The sequence below is a fragment of the Lucilia sericata genome, unplaced genomic scaffold (assembly GCF_015586225.1).
Source record: "Lucilia sericata isolate MDLA Ls3-8-SP2 unplaced genomic scaffold, ASM1558622v1 Contig000090F_arrow, whole genome shotgun sequence".
Taxonomy (NCBI): domain Eukaryota; kingdom Metazoa; phylum Arthropoda; class Insecta; order Diptera; family Calliphoridae; genus Lucilia; species Lucilia sericata.
In genome coordinates, this window is record NW_023994123.1 from 747,501 (window position 1) to 763,444 (window position 15,944).

The 15,944-nt window shown below is 27.4% G+C and overlaps 1 protein-coding gene and 1 long non-coding RNA gene across 2 annotated transcripts in view; both read left to right on the top strand.

Moving 5' to 3' along the window:
• LOC119599837 (myosin-I heavy chain) overlaps window positions 1–15,944 on the top strand; it is a 779,075-nt gene that overhangs the window by 735,553 nt on the left and 27,578 nt on the right. The gene's annotated exons all lie outside the window — the stretch shown is intronic.
• Window positions 11,591–12,263, top strand: LOC119599838. The gene is made up of 3 exons (XR_005231097.1): window positions 11,591–11,797; window positions 11,858–11,971; window positions 12,050–12,263. It is a non-coding gene; the product is annotated as an uncharacterized LOC119599838 (long non-coding RNA).

Sequence of the window (15,944 nt, forward strand, 5' to 3'; positions counted from 1 at the left end):
CATTTTCAAACTTTTTGTGATTCTGAAGACATATAAAAGTAAATATAAGAAAATTTTTGTTAGTTTTGAAAAATTTAACAAAAAAATATTATGTTTATCTTTATAAGGTTCATAAATGTGCTAGTACGAATTTTAGTCTTACTTGGTTTAGTCTGTGGTCAAAAAAGGGCCATTATTTTAGCAGCATCTCCAAAACTCCATTTTCAAACTTTTTGTGATTCTGAAGACATATAAAAGTAAATATAAGAAAATTTTTGTTAGTTTTGAAAAATTTAACAAAAAAATATTATGTTTATCTTTATAAGGTTCATAAATGTGCTAGTACGAATTTTTGTTCAAATTGGATAACACTTACTCGGTTTAGTCAGTGGTCAAAAAAGGGCCATTATTTTAACAGCATCTCCAAAACTCCATTTTCAAACTTTAAAAAATTTTGTTTAATGGATTTTTTTGAAAATTAAAGTTTTCTATACTGGATATTATAAAGGATATATATAAGAATTAAACACAGAAAGAATGAGTTCAATACCTCTAATAGTTTTACCGTACCTGCGATGTGAAATTGAAGGATTTCGGGAACAAACTTGATTTTGACCCCGGTGTTTAGAGGGTTAATGATTTTTAGTTTCGGAAATTTGATCAGAACTAACTTTCCATGGACTCGGAAATAATAATCCCAATTTACTTGATCAAAATTTAGCAACAATTGGTAATAATATAATTTTTACTTAATTATTGGCAAAAATTGCCTTTTTCCCAAAATCCTTCAAATTCAAATCGTATTTACGGTAAAACTATAGGAGGTATTAAGCTCATTCTTTCTGTGTTTAATTCTTATATATATCCTTTATAATATCCAGTATAGAAAACTTTAATTTTTAAAAATCCATTTACAAAATTTTTTAAAGTTTGAAAATGGAGTTTTGGAGATGCTGTTAAAATAATGGCCCTTTTTTGACTACGGACTAAACCGAGTAAGTGTTATCCAATTTGAACAAAAATTCGTACTAGCACATTTATGAACCTTATAAAGATAAACATAATATTTTTGTTTGTTAAATTTTTCAAAACTAACAAAAATTTTCTTATATTTACCATTTGAGAGAAAAGCCTATTTTCGACCCACCCTAACGGACACCTCTTCTTCCTACAGTTACCCTAACAGTTACTATGGCCTGGAACCCATTTTAGCATTATACTGGAATGTCTCGCTATTTCAATTAGAGATACCCGGTGTTCACATTTATTAGATTTATATTGAATTTTATTATCATACTAGCTAAACCCAGTGTGCTTCGATACCGTAATAACAATATAAATAAAACCCTTCACATAGTCCACTTATTCTTCAAATACATGTATATTTCGATACTTTTACATGCACAAATGTTGAGGAATCTTAACTGCTCCTATGAAGTGAAGTGAAGTCGGGATAAAGTGAACTAATTCATGCAAGGCCTGTGTACTTTATGCAGAAATTTCACTTTAAAGAGATCATAAAAAGTTAATAAACAATGTTATTTTGGTGTTATTACACTATTTTGATTAAATTGTTAATAATTTTTTTAATTGATTAGAAAAGAACTATTAAATTTTTGTTAGAAATTCGGCAAATAATAATTGGAATTACTTAAGACTTTATTAGTTAGAAATTCGTTGTCCGAAAAATTGGAGTTGAGATTTTTTATTTCAATATCGGAAGACCCGAAATTCGCAAATGATATACGCTTTATCTTCAATTTAAAATTGTTTTCCAAGTTTCATATAAAAACTTTAATTTTTACTTGTTCTCTTCAGAATTTCCAACGAAGAAATCTCATTTATAATTGATTTTTCTGAATATCAAATTCAATTGTTCCTTTCCGAAACGAAAATCTTAATTTCAGTTGGAATACTCTGAATGTAAAATTAAAATTATCAGTTTCAATTATGCTTTTCTGAATTCGAAATGACTTCTCTGAATTTAAAATTAAAAGTTCCCATTTCAATTGATTGATATGAATCAAATATGATTTGCTTTCTCTTAACATTGTTGTCTACTCAAACGTTTTAATATGTCCTCCTCTGAAGTTTTTTACTACAAAATTCATCAGAATATTTGGATTATCGAAGCATCATTAAATTTTAAATAAACAAGTGAAATAGAGAAACCTGTTAAATAAATCAAGAAATTTGTTCAGTCAAGTGGTGTTATAGTATTTTGTTTTTCGGAGCTTTTTCTAACGACAAAAAAACATATCTTTTCATAAATAATTTCATAAAAAAATAAACTAATGTGTAAAAAACTTATAAAAAATCATATTTTGTTAATTTTTTCACAAAAATACTTTAAGTTCACTTAATAGAGGCTAGCGTTGTTCACTCTTTAGAGTCACTTATGTAAAATCTTGGGTGTTCGTATTATCCAGGAGTTCATATTAAAGGCAAGACAACCATTTGTTAAAAAAATATCTTGTACAAAAATTTTATGTTATGATGACGCACACGAACTGTTCTGTAGTTTCTAAAAGGTTTGCCCGATTAAAGTGGTTGGTAACCCTGCCATGAAGAAGTAAAAGGAAAAATCGTGTCGGTCAATAATTGAATAAATATAAAACTAAAATTGATATTAACTCTAAAAGTGTTAAAAATATGTTTTAAAGCCTAAAAATATCAATAAAAGTTAAAGGAAAGTGTTTATACATAAATTTTGTTAAGAAAAATTTATTTTTAAATTTACTTTTAACGCGTGGTAATTTGTGTTTTTAAAGCTGTCCAAAATGAAAAGAAGTGAAAGCAAATTAAAAAAAAAGAAAACCAAATCCGCCCACTTTTGCTGCACAACTTCGCAAAGGTACTATTGCGGAAGTTACCCGAGTGAAACTTCCAAACGTGATAAAAGCTCGCAAGCGATATTGCGGAAGTATACGAATTCTTGTCACCAGTCGGGAAGATACTTCTGGAAGACCCACAAAAGAAACTTCTAGATAACTCTTGGAAGTAAGGTATTGCTAAAGACTCTTCTAGATGTGACTAGGAAGTTTCTTCTTCTAGTATCATCTAGAAGTGTTGTTATCGTATCTTCCAGAAGTGTTCCTATCTTATATTCTAGAAGATGAGTTTTCTCTGCTAGAAGATGAGTACTCTCTTCTTTTAGAAGATGAGTTTTCTCATCTTCTATTTATATACTCATTAACATAAAATATATAAAAATAAATCTAAATAAAATGAAATTTTATAGTTTTTATTAAAATAATAGAAAAAATAATTCATTTAACAACTAATCTAAAATAAGTAATATATGTATGAAAAAATTAGAATTATTACCGTATAAGATAATTTTCAGGAAATCTGTATTAATCTTCCAACTGTTGACTGGTACACTTCCAAAAATTGTAAAACGTTGGACTCTAAAATATTTTTGTAGTTCTTCATAAATTTTATGATCAATCCACCAAATTGTAAGAGTTATATTTTGGAACGCATTAATCCTTCAACGAAACAGACAAAATAATATTATAATTAATATTGAATATATGTACTTTTGTATTTATTGAAATTACCTTTTATACTTTAGGAAGCAATAAAAATAGGATTCTCTTATGCCCAATACATTTCCCACCAAAGTTTAAACGGTCAGATCCATTTTTTACATTTTCTACAAATAATCGACATTTTTAATGGAACCGCGTAATGAAATAAGACTACCAGATCCCTTTTTATATTTAAATTCGGCTAGAAGTATTTTAATCTGTAGGGGGTACAATATTGGCTACTGTTTTCTAAAAAAAATCGAATAACTAAAAATGAATTAATTTATTTATTTATAGTTTTGGATCAATAAAAATATTACCTTTCATGAAATTTTTTCATGAAAGTCAAAAAATCGATTTGGATGAAATTTACACCAATGTTAGTATTATTAGATAGTAGGTCAGCTCTGTAGGAGTTAGAGGTCATACAGGGTTTTTTCGATTGAGTGTAACTTTTCACCCATTGGCCCTAGCTTGAAAAATCTTTAAATGCTTATAACTCCTTAACCAATTAAAAGAGATACAAAATTTAAAATAAAATCGTTTTTATTAAGATTATTGATTTCTTCGAACTGTGATATTAATATTATTAATTGAATATTCTTCAGGCTCGAGTTCGAGTTCCACTTGGGGATAAGTCATTTTCCAAATTGTAATGATATTTTTAATTATAAGAATACTGAAAGTTTAATTTTTCGGACACAACAGCAGAATTTTCTGCTGATGAGGAGCCGTCCCGAAAATGCATTCCATTCTGCTGTTGTGTCCGACTTATCCCCAAGTGGGACTCGAACTCGAGCCTGAAGAATATTCAATTAATAATCAAAACATTTTTAATTAAACATACTAAACTTTGTTTAAAAACTATGGAAATGGAAGCCGTTTCGGGTTGTTAACGTATTCCTAAAATAGTATTTTAATGTAAAATTTGACAACTTACTTTTTAATTGAAGGGCTTATTGCAGTAACTCGATATGCCACAAAAATAAAATTTTCGACATTAAAGTTTAAAAAAATTCTAAAAAATTTGTTTTTTTAATTTGTACTTCAAACACGCCTAATAATCATATAAGGTCGATAACTATCTTATGCCAATAGATGGATACATAAATAAAGTGGAAACTATTGGTTTAACAAAAAATTGTGGCTTATCAAGTTATTGCCTCACAATATTAGAACATTATTTATTTTCAAAAAACAAGTTCTAGTACGTTTTCAAAGTGGCTAATCATGTTCTTTGAGTTTTCTCATCTTCTATTTATATACTCATTAACATAAAATATATAAAAATAAATCTAAATAAAATGAAATTTTATAGTTTTTATTAAAATAATAGAAAAAATAATTCATTTAACAACTAATCTAAAATAAGTAATATATGTATGAAAAAATTAGAATTATTACCGTATAAGATAATTTTCAGGAAATCTGTATTAATCTTCCAACTGTTGACTGGTACACTTCCAAAAATTGTAAAACGTTGGACTCTAAAATATTTTTGTAGTTCTTCATAAATTTTATGATCAATCCACCAAATTGTAAGAGTTATATTTTGGAACGCATTAATCCTTCAACGAGACAGACAAAATAATATTATAATTAATATTGAATATACGTACTTTTGTATTTATTGAAATTACCTTTTATACTTTAGGAAGCAATAAAAATAGGATTCTCTTATGCCCAATACATTTCCCACCAAAGTTTAAACGGTCAGATCCATTTTTTACATTTTCTACAAATAATCGACATTTTTAATGGAACCGCGTAATGAAATAAGACTACCAGATCCCTTTTTATATTTAAATTCGGCTAGAAGTATTTTAATCTGTAGGGGGTACAATATTGGCTACTGTTTTCTAAAAAAAATCGAATAACTAAAAATGAATTAATTTATTTATTTATAGTTTTGGATCAATAAAAATATTACCTTTCATGAAATTTTTTCATGAAAGTCAAAAAATCGATTTGGATGAAATTTACACCAATGTTAGTATTATTAGATAGTAGGTCAGCTCTGTAGGAGTTAGAGGTCATACAGGGTTTTTTCGATTGAGTGTAACTTTTCACCCATTGGCCCTAGCTTGAAAAATCTTTAAATGCTTATAACTCCTTAACCAATTAAAAGAGATACAAAATTTAAAATAAAATCGTTTTTATTAAGATTATTGATTTCTTCGAACTGTGATATTAATATTATTAATTGAATATTCTTCAGGCTCGAGTTCGAGTTCCACTTGGGGATAAGTCATTTTCCAAATTGTAATGATATTTTTAATTATAAGAATACTGAAAGTTTAATTTTTCGGACACAACAGCAGAATTTTCTGCTGATGAGGAGCCGTCCCGAAAATGCATTCCATTCTGCTGTTGTGTCCGACTCATCCCCAAGTGGGACTCGAACTCGAGCCTGAAGAATATTCAATTAATAATCAAAACATTTTTAATTAAACATACTAAACTTTGTTTAAAAACTATGGAAATGGAAGCCGTTTCGGGTTGTTAACGTATTCCTAAAATAGTATTTTAATGTAAAATTTGAGAACTTACTTTTTAATTGAAGGGCTTATTGCAGTAACTCGATATGCCACAAAAATAAAATTTTCGACATTAAAGTTTAAAAAAATTCTAAAAAATTTGTTTTTTTAATTTGTACTTCAAACACGCCTAATAATCATATAAGGTCGATAACTATCTTATGCCAATAGATGGATATCATAAATAAAGTGGAAACTATTGGTTTAACAAAAAATTGTGGCTTATCAAGTTATTGCCTCACAATATTAGAACATTTTTTATTTTCAAAAAACAAGTTCTAGTACGTTTTCAAAGTGGCTAATCATGTTCTTGCTACAAAAAAATCTATAAATTTTATTTTCAATATGAAATTATATTTTTAGTTACTTTTTTTATATGAGAATAAATTTGGCTAAATATTCTTAGCTAAATTATTCTGCAGTAAAAGGCAGGTCCTGTTGTATGATTCTATTTTAAATAGAGTGACAAAACACATTATTAGCGGAGTTCAGTGTTTAGTGCAAATGGTCTTGTAAAAGAGCAAATGCAAAATTTCATAGCTTTTTATTGCAATCCAACAACAAAACACACACTGTTGCAATTGTCACACCATTGTATTCATGCAATACTTAAATGGTATAGTTTTTTTTTTGGTGCGTTATTGCGTTTGCAATTCTCTCATTAAAACAGCTGTCAATTGTAAACAACAAAATAAATGAAACTAAAACAATAGAGGCAAAAATGATTCCAAATAAATTAAAAAGTGAAAAACTAAACAAATAGTGGTCAACAGAAGGAATATAAATGTTCTTTCATTATATGGAGGAGGCACCAAGTATAGAAGTACTTTTTTTAAACAAATAAGTGTTTTTTTTACAAACCGCGGAACTGTTACAAAAATTAATGTTAGTTGAGGCCGTATACATAAATGGAAAGTTAGGTATCTACAGACCACTTATAAATAGGCAAAAGTCTTACATTCAGTCCAAGTTATTTCCTGGGCAATTTCTTTCAAAGATTATTGAAAAAATCAAACAAAAACTTTCATTAATTGTTGACTTCTATCAGCTGTTAAATTGCATTGCATTGCAAATATCAAAGAAAGAAACCGCTAGCAATCATTAGCAAAATATTTGCAAGATTAAACTTTTACAATGCAAAACGCATCGAACGTCGAATACCGCTATTGTTTTGGGTTTTGCACTGAATATTCAGATTAAAATTTGAGATAATCTTGAGTTTATTCAGCATAGTTGATTTTCTGCTTCTTGATCATCATTTTAAACATCTGAACCAATTTCGATTCATGTTGTGTCAGAAGTCTTGCACGAATTTTAGAAATTTCAAGTCCATTGTTCAAAGGAGGTTTCGATATGCACTTTATATAACAGGTGTTATAATATTATGCTTTTTGTATATGCTGATGATTGTGATATGTTTTACAAAGATTATAGGATATGCTGCAATGTCTTTGCTAATTTGGTATGATAAATATTACTTAATATTATGCACATAGTTTGAACATTATATAAGATTTTTCCACGAAATGAAAGTAAATTTATGAGCAAAATTTATTGATGTTTTGCAATCGAACATTTTCCAATCAGCAATAACTTGGTACACAGAAAAAACTGGAGCTCTAAAATTGCCTACAATTTGAGTGTAACTTTTCACCCATTGGCCCTAGCTTGAAAAATCTTTAAATGCTTATAACTCCTTAACCAATTAAAAGAGATACAAAATTTAAAATAAAATCGTTTTTATTAAGATTATTGATTTCTTCGAACTGTGATATTAATATTATTAATTGAATATTCTTTAGGCTCGAGTTCGAGTTCCACTTGGGGATAAGTCATTTTCCAAATTGTAATGATATTTTTAATTATAAGAATACTGAAAATTTAATTTTTCGGACACAACAGCAGAATTTTCTGCTGATGAGGAGCCGTCCCGAAAATGCATTCCATTCTGCTGTTGTGTCCGACTTATCCCCAAGTGGGACTCGAACTCGAGCCTGAAGAATATTCAATTAATAATCAAAACATTTTTAATTAAACATACTAAACTTTGTTTAAAAACTATGGAAATGGAAGCCGTTTCGGGTTGTTAACGTATTCCTAAAATAGTATTTTAATGTAAAATTTGACAACTTACTTTTTAATTGAAGGGCTTATTGCAGTAACTCGATATGCCACAAAAATAAAATTTTCGACATTAAAGTTTAAAAAAATTCTAAAATTTTGTTTTTTTAATTTGTACTTCAAACACGCCTAATAATCATATAAGGTCGATAACTATCTTATGCCAATAGATGGATATCATAAATAAAGTGGAAACTATTGGTTTAACAAAAAATTGTGGCTTATCAAGTTATTGCCTCACAATATTAGAACATTTTTTATTTTCAAAAAACAAGTTCTAGTACGTTTTCAAAGTGGCTAATCATGTTCTTGCTACAAAAAAATCTATAAATTTTATTTTCAATATGAAATTATATTTTTAGTTACTTTTTTTATATGAGAATAAATTTGGCTAAATATTCTTAGCTAAATTATTCTGCAGTAAAAGGCAGGTCCTGTTGTATGATTCTATTTTAAATAGAGTGACAAAACACATTATTAGCGGAGTTCAGTGTTTAGTGCAAATGGTCTTGTAAAAGAGCAAATGCAAAATTTCATAGCTTTTTATTGCAATCCAACAACAAAACACACACTGTTGCAATTGTCACACCATTGTATTCATGCAATACTTAAATGGTATAGTTTTTTTTTTGGTGCGTTATTGCGTTTGCAATTCTCTCATTAAAACAGCTGTCAATTGTAAACAACAAAATAAATGAAACTAAAACAATAGAGGCAAAAATGATTCCAAATAAATTAAAAAGTGAAAAACTAACGGTTGTATTCATAAAAAGTTAATTTAGGTTTATTAAACACTATTACGCAAAATCCACGAAAATGGTATTCATAAACGTCAAATAGCTTAAAATACTTTCAATAAACCAATGACAAATAGAAAAAAATTATTGTACGCTCGACCCTACTTTAAGCCAACAATAAGTTGAATTCTTACAAATTTTGTCTCTGATTAAGCTTTTTTCATTAATTTTAGGTTGAAGACGAAAACTAATCATGTTTTATTCTGAAATGAAATCTAAAAATTGTAATTTTAACGTTTACAAATTTGTAAATAAAATTCCAGATAAATTTTAAAAGTTTCTATTTTGGTGAAAAAACTAAAATCTAGGCATTATTGGATTAATAGATGAATATTTGACAGTATTCCAGTTGGTTAATACTATTTTTGGCAATTTGAAAATGCCCGCCTGTCAATCAAATCATGGCCGCAATCATTTTATTTGTCTTTTTCATAGTTTATTCGCTAAATATAAAGCCATGAAGTATTTAAGAGTGTAAATGATATTGATTAGTGTTCTATCAATGCAAAACATCTTCTCCGGCAATAAAATGTAGTCTTTTATCAAAGAAATTTATCAGTATTTGCAAAAATTTATTAAAAATTGCTATAAAAATAAGTAAAAATAACAAAATGTGCATAGTGATGTTTATTTTGTCACAAAATATTCGTTATTCGAATACTTTTAATTATAATTTAAAATATATATGTTATATTCATTCATCTGAACTAAATATATATTTATTGTAGCCATGTATACATTTATTTTTCTTAAAAGTTCGTTCTTATTTTCAAAAATGTGTTATAACCAAAAATATAAAATTAAGAAAACCGACTCAACGAATATTTTATCCTAATTGTTCGCAACACTAACACAGAAAATGACAGCCAAATTGTACAGTGCTGCCAAGTTAAACAATAAACAGCACAATAGTTAATGTAGGTTTGTTATTTGTTTATGAATACCACAATTTTATTAATGGCTTTTAAGTCTAAAGTGTACTTTAACTATTGTGTGATTTAAATCTAAAATAAGCATTTTTTATGAATACAACTGTAAACAAATAGTGGTCAACAGAAGGAATATAAATGTTCTTTCATTATATGGAGGAGGCACCAAGTATAGAAGTACTTTTTTTTAAACAAATAAGTGTTTTTTTTTACAAACCGCGGAACTGTTACAAAAATTAATGTTAGTTGAGGCCGTATACATAAATGGAAAGTTAGGTATCTACAGACCACTTATAAATAGGCGAAAGTCTTACATTCAGTCCAAGTTATTTCCTGGGCAATTTCTTTCAAAGATTATTGAAAAAATCAAACAAAAACTTTCATTAATTGTTGACTTCTATCAGCTGTTAAAAAGCTGTTAAATTGCATTGCAAATATCAAAGAAAGAAACCGCTCGCAATCATTAGCAAAATATTTGCAAGATTAAACTTTTACAATGCAAAACGCATCGAACGTCGAATACCGCTATTGTTTTGGGTTTTGCACTGAATATTCAGATTAAAATTTGAGATAATCTTGAGTTTATTCAGCATAGTTGATTTTCTGCTTCTTGATCATCATTTTAAACATCTGAACCAATTTCGATTCATGTTGTGTCAGAAGTCTTGCACGAATTTTAGAAATTTCAAGTCCATTGTTCAAAGGAGGTTTCGATATGCACTTTATATAACAGGTGTTATAATATTATGCTTTTTGTATATGCTGATGATTGTGATATGTTTTACAAAGATTATAGGATATGCTGCAATGTCTTTGCTAATTTGGTATGATAAATATTACTTAATATTATGCACATAGTTTGAACATTATATAAGATTTTTCCACGAAATGAAAGTAAATTTATGAGCAAAATTTATTGATGTTTTGCAATCGAACATTTTCCAATCAGCAATAACTTGGTACACAGAAAAAACTGGAGCTCTAAAATTGCCTACAATTGTTTTTGTCATAAATGGACAATTTATTGATTAAAAATTTTGTTAAGTTGATAAAATAATTAGTCAAAAGTTGTCTTTGGAAAAATAGCAACCGATAAATTCACTTAATAAAATAATTAATCCGTTTGAATAAAAAAACTTGTCAATTCGGTTAATTCACCTACAATTTTGTAATCGAGGGCATTTTCTTGTACTTTTTCTGCTGTTGCTATGCAATTTGCAGTTACTATGCTTTAGAAAGACGTTACAAAAACTTTTTTTGGAAATCATATTTTAGCTTAAGATTGTTGTTGTTGAAAGATCATGTCGAAACAAGACACGAGTAAAATTTTCAACGTTTTTTTTAGTATTTTTTTTGTGTTTATGTTTAGTTTTATTTTGCTAATCAAAGTGGAAGGACGTATTTTGTTAAGAGTGATCTGTTAAAAAAATAAAAGTAATTATAATTGTAATAATTTAATACGCATTTGTACTTAAAGTGAAAAGTGATTATAAACAAATATACATAATCGTAATTTTTTTAAATTATTTACATCTATAATTTTTCTTTGAAAGCCACATAAAGATGGTATGTTTAATAAGGTGTTCCTTTTGTGATGACTCATTTGACTTCGCAGAAATATTTATTTATTTGTCCATTACAACACAATTAAAAATTATATTCTAACCATATTTATCGGGCAGGGTGACGATGACCATATGCTCGTTGCAGTGTAGCAGACCAGAGTATCTGGTGGGAATCGAACCCACAACCCCCAGATACACTACCAAGATTATTATTATAGTAACGATAAAATGGATTTATATTGGAGGAAATGTTATAAATGTAGATTTCAGCAAATTGAGGGATCAAAGTCTTTATCCGAGATGTTAAAATTATGTCCTGAATACATAAAATCTTCCGTAAGTTAACTCTTAATACACTATAAATTAGATTATTTTTAACTAACTTAAATTTTACAGATTGACATAGATTTTGATCTGAAGCTAAACCAATGAAAACCAATTGGGTTCAGACTAAAGTACCAAACGTTTCTGTTACAACAATGCTGAAAAATTTGAAGTCGTGCAATGATGGTAAGCTGCTATATTATTGACTTTAATATAATTGACATTTAACATTTACATAATTACATTTTATTTCTTTTTTTTCAGAATCAAGGATATTTTCTATTCAATATTTCCTACATTACTTGTTTCCACCTCAGCAGAAATTAGTTACTGATAAAGCCGGAGCCCAAACCAGAAAAAAGTTTACCGTAACAGATTCCCATAATTCGTTTGCCATAGTTACAGACACCAAAAAGAAGCTGAATATGAAATTTAAACTTCTTAAACTTCAAAATAGTACAATCCAACCAAGGTTGCTTAAAACTTAAAAATTATTTCTCAAATTTAAATGTTATTTTAAACTTAATTTAATATATTAAAAATTAATTATTTATATTCCTAAAATGTACAATATAATATTATACTTTATTGTAATAGCATTAAAAACGTATATATATTTTTAAATAAAATAATAGTAAAAATATAATTTTTAAAAAATTTATTTTATTATTTGGGGTGGAAAAAAACAAGTTTGTTAAAAAAATTAGTCCAATCAATGATATTTTTTATTGAAATTGGCATAAAATCTAATAAAAAAATTGTTGTCTTAATAAAAATAATTATCATTTTTTTTTTCTAATTACTTAACAAATTTTATAATCAAACCAACTAATTATTTTATTGAAAAATAAGTAAAAAGTTCAAAAAAACTATTATTGGTTTGATAAAAAAGTTTGTTGGGGAATAAAAAATTAACTGAGTAATATTTTAGTCGATTTGATTATTTTTATTTATCGACTGTAAAAAACCAAAACAAGACAAAAAATTACAAATGTCGTAGTCAATGAGACAAAATCTTTATAGGCTGGGAATTGAATAATTTTGGATTCAGATCTGTGAATTTTGTAGTCAAATACGATTTTTATTTTTTTTTTCTGTGTAAGCAACATAATTATAAATGAAATTATTTTTATGCAGTAACATGGTAAGCCACTTTAATTTCAAAAAATTATATCTCCCGAGATTTCGAGCAAAAAATTTTTCTTTTCGTATAATTATGTATATTTGTCTTAACTTGTTCTATCACAGTAACATAAAAAAATAACAATTCCGCTTTTTTTTTTTTTTTTTTCAAATTGTTTAAATGGAAAAAGAGGCATGACCCTTATATCGCCAATTTACCCTAATATGCTAAAAATCTTTTTAGGGACATTAGATATGGTTACTAGCAACTCAAAAAGCACATAAAATCGAATTGTGATGGTTAGTGGCATATCCAGTTACTGCAATAAGCCCTTCATATGTATGTATTCTTTTGTGGATATACTTCGATGTGTTACAAACGGAATGACAAAAACAATCCCCGTCTTTTTTTATGGTGTAAATACACAAAAATGTGTTTTATTCAAAAAGGGGCAAAAAGTGGCAAGAAACGAAAGAAGTCGCAAATTTAGTTCATTTTGACAAGGGGTCATAAAAAGTGTCAAAACACTTGAAAAAGGGTCAAATTGCGACTTTAGTCTCACAATGGTAACGCTGCTTATGTACGTATACAAGAAAAGCAAGGGAGCTCGTTGCGTTTCGCTGGACTAAATGCACGGCGCGTTTTGATATAAAATAGTTGACAACAGGCATGGAAAATGGAAATTTTGAAGTTGTACTCAACTCAAACGAAAAAAAGTATTTTTTTAGACATAAAGGAACTTTTTCCAAAAACATTTTTATTGAAAAAATAAACAAATTATTTTTTTTTATTTTAAGTTTTATTGGAACGTAACGAAAGTGAAGTGACAAATCCTAATGATTTTTTCTATATTTACTCTAAATTAACTTCTGTTAAATGTAAAACTTTTGCTGGCCGTAAGGATTTTGTTTATTTTTTTATTGCATATCAAAACAAAACTTGGACACAAACTATGCCTCTTGCATTACATCTTTAAAAATATTAATCAATTAGAATAAAGTTTTACCTCACGGGTCGTTTATATTTCAATGATATTTACTGCGCTAAATGAAATTGTTCAGATGATAATGTCCTGTTTTTCCAATAAAATGGTTAAATTAAAAAAAAAACACTCTTTTCGAAATTCCCCATTATACACCAACTGAATACGCGTATGCTTCCAATTTTAAATAAGTAAGACCAAGTACATATTTCTTTACATAGTCAAACCAACTTACCAGGTCCAACACCTGAAATTTTAAGTTCTTCTTTGAACGACTAAAATTTGAGACATACTGCCGGTTTCTCTAAATGCGAAAGAACATTTTCTTACTTACAAATATATTGAAAACAACAAATAAATTTTTGTTGTTTTCAATATATAACAACAAATAACATTTGTTTTTGTTTTCAATATATTTGTAAGGCTGTGTGCCAAACGGTAGCAAAGTTCTATGGTAAAATAAAATTTTCTTATGATGGAAAATATTATCACTTTTGCAGTGCCAAACGAAATATTTTTGATTACATTAAATTTTGACAATTGTCACTAATTGCACAAGGAAATCTGCAGCTCTTTTATTGATTTTTTTTATTATTGAAATAAATTTCTACAATCAAATGTATTATAAACTAAAATTATAAAATATTTTATTTTTTGTATTTTAAAATTTTTCTTTTCATTTTTCAAAAATTTATGTAGCCTTATGAGCTAGTAAAATTTTATTCACCTCATATCTATCAAAAATTTACATTTTGAAGTAAATTGTTACCGATTGGCACACACTCTAAGAAAGAAAATGTTGTTTCGATATTGTGAAACAGTCAGATATTATCACTTTATTTTTTGTATTTTAAAATTTTTCTTTTCATTTTTCAAAAATTTATGTAGCCTTATGAGCTAGTAAAATTTTATTCACCTCATATCTATCAAAAATTTACATTTTGAAGTAAATTGTTACCGATTGGCACACACTCTAAGAAAGAAAATGTTGTTTCGATATTGTGAAACAGTCAGATATTATCACTAAAACTAAACGAAATCTAGTGATCTTGTTTATTTTTTGCCCTCAATATGTGGACCAGATTTATTCAAAATTTAACATTTTCGGAAGAATTTGTAAGCTACATGCGATAGGAATGGATAATGGTTTCTTTGGGACATTTTAAGTTCATCTAAAAAATATGTATAGGTTTTTAAATCATATACATATAATTTTTATAATTTAACAATTTTGATAAAAGATTTCACACATAGAAAAGTTGATATGCATGTGAAACTAGAGTCCATTTAGAGCAATTCTGCATACTCCATTTTTTATAATCAGCTCTTACGTCCTTACAAAAAGACTTCAAAGTTTAAAGGTCTTACAATTCAAACGAATATTTGAAATATTTACATTATTGGACAAAATAAAGTGCAAAAGTACTCATGCTATATTCTTTCAGTGAAAATTCGGTTAAATGATTATTGAATATGGAAATTCTTTTCAAAATCTTTTAGTTTATATTCAATGCTACAAAAATAACAATAAAACTAAATTATTGTACTTAAAATTTTTCTGTATTACATCAAAAATTAAAATAAATTCACTTTTTTGTCGGACAAAATAAAGTGTAAATTTTATATATCATTATTTAAATTTCTTGTATATCAAAATTTTTATCTATTTTGGTTCTGATTTTAATATTTGTATCTACTTAAGCCATTTTGGTAATTTTGTTCTCCATTATTATTCGCAACCGCCTTCCCTTCCCCTTGCTTTCCCCATATGATAATTTTCAAAAGAAATCCGTTTTTGATCACTATTTCATCGGAATTTTTTGATCAATTGTGGTCCAAAATTAATCTATTGAATTTAGGGCTGTGCTCTGAGCAACTTATTTCAATTTTTCAGTGGTTTTTCCTACGGTAATGTTATGTTTTTAACTTTATCAAGTGCTTAAGCTTATTATCTTGCCGAAATATAAAGTTGACCAAGGCCATTTCGAAGGCACTGATCTTAAGATTTGACTGTAATATGCTCACATAGTGTTCTTTGGAGCTTTTTGAATAAA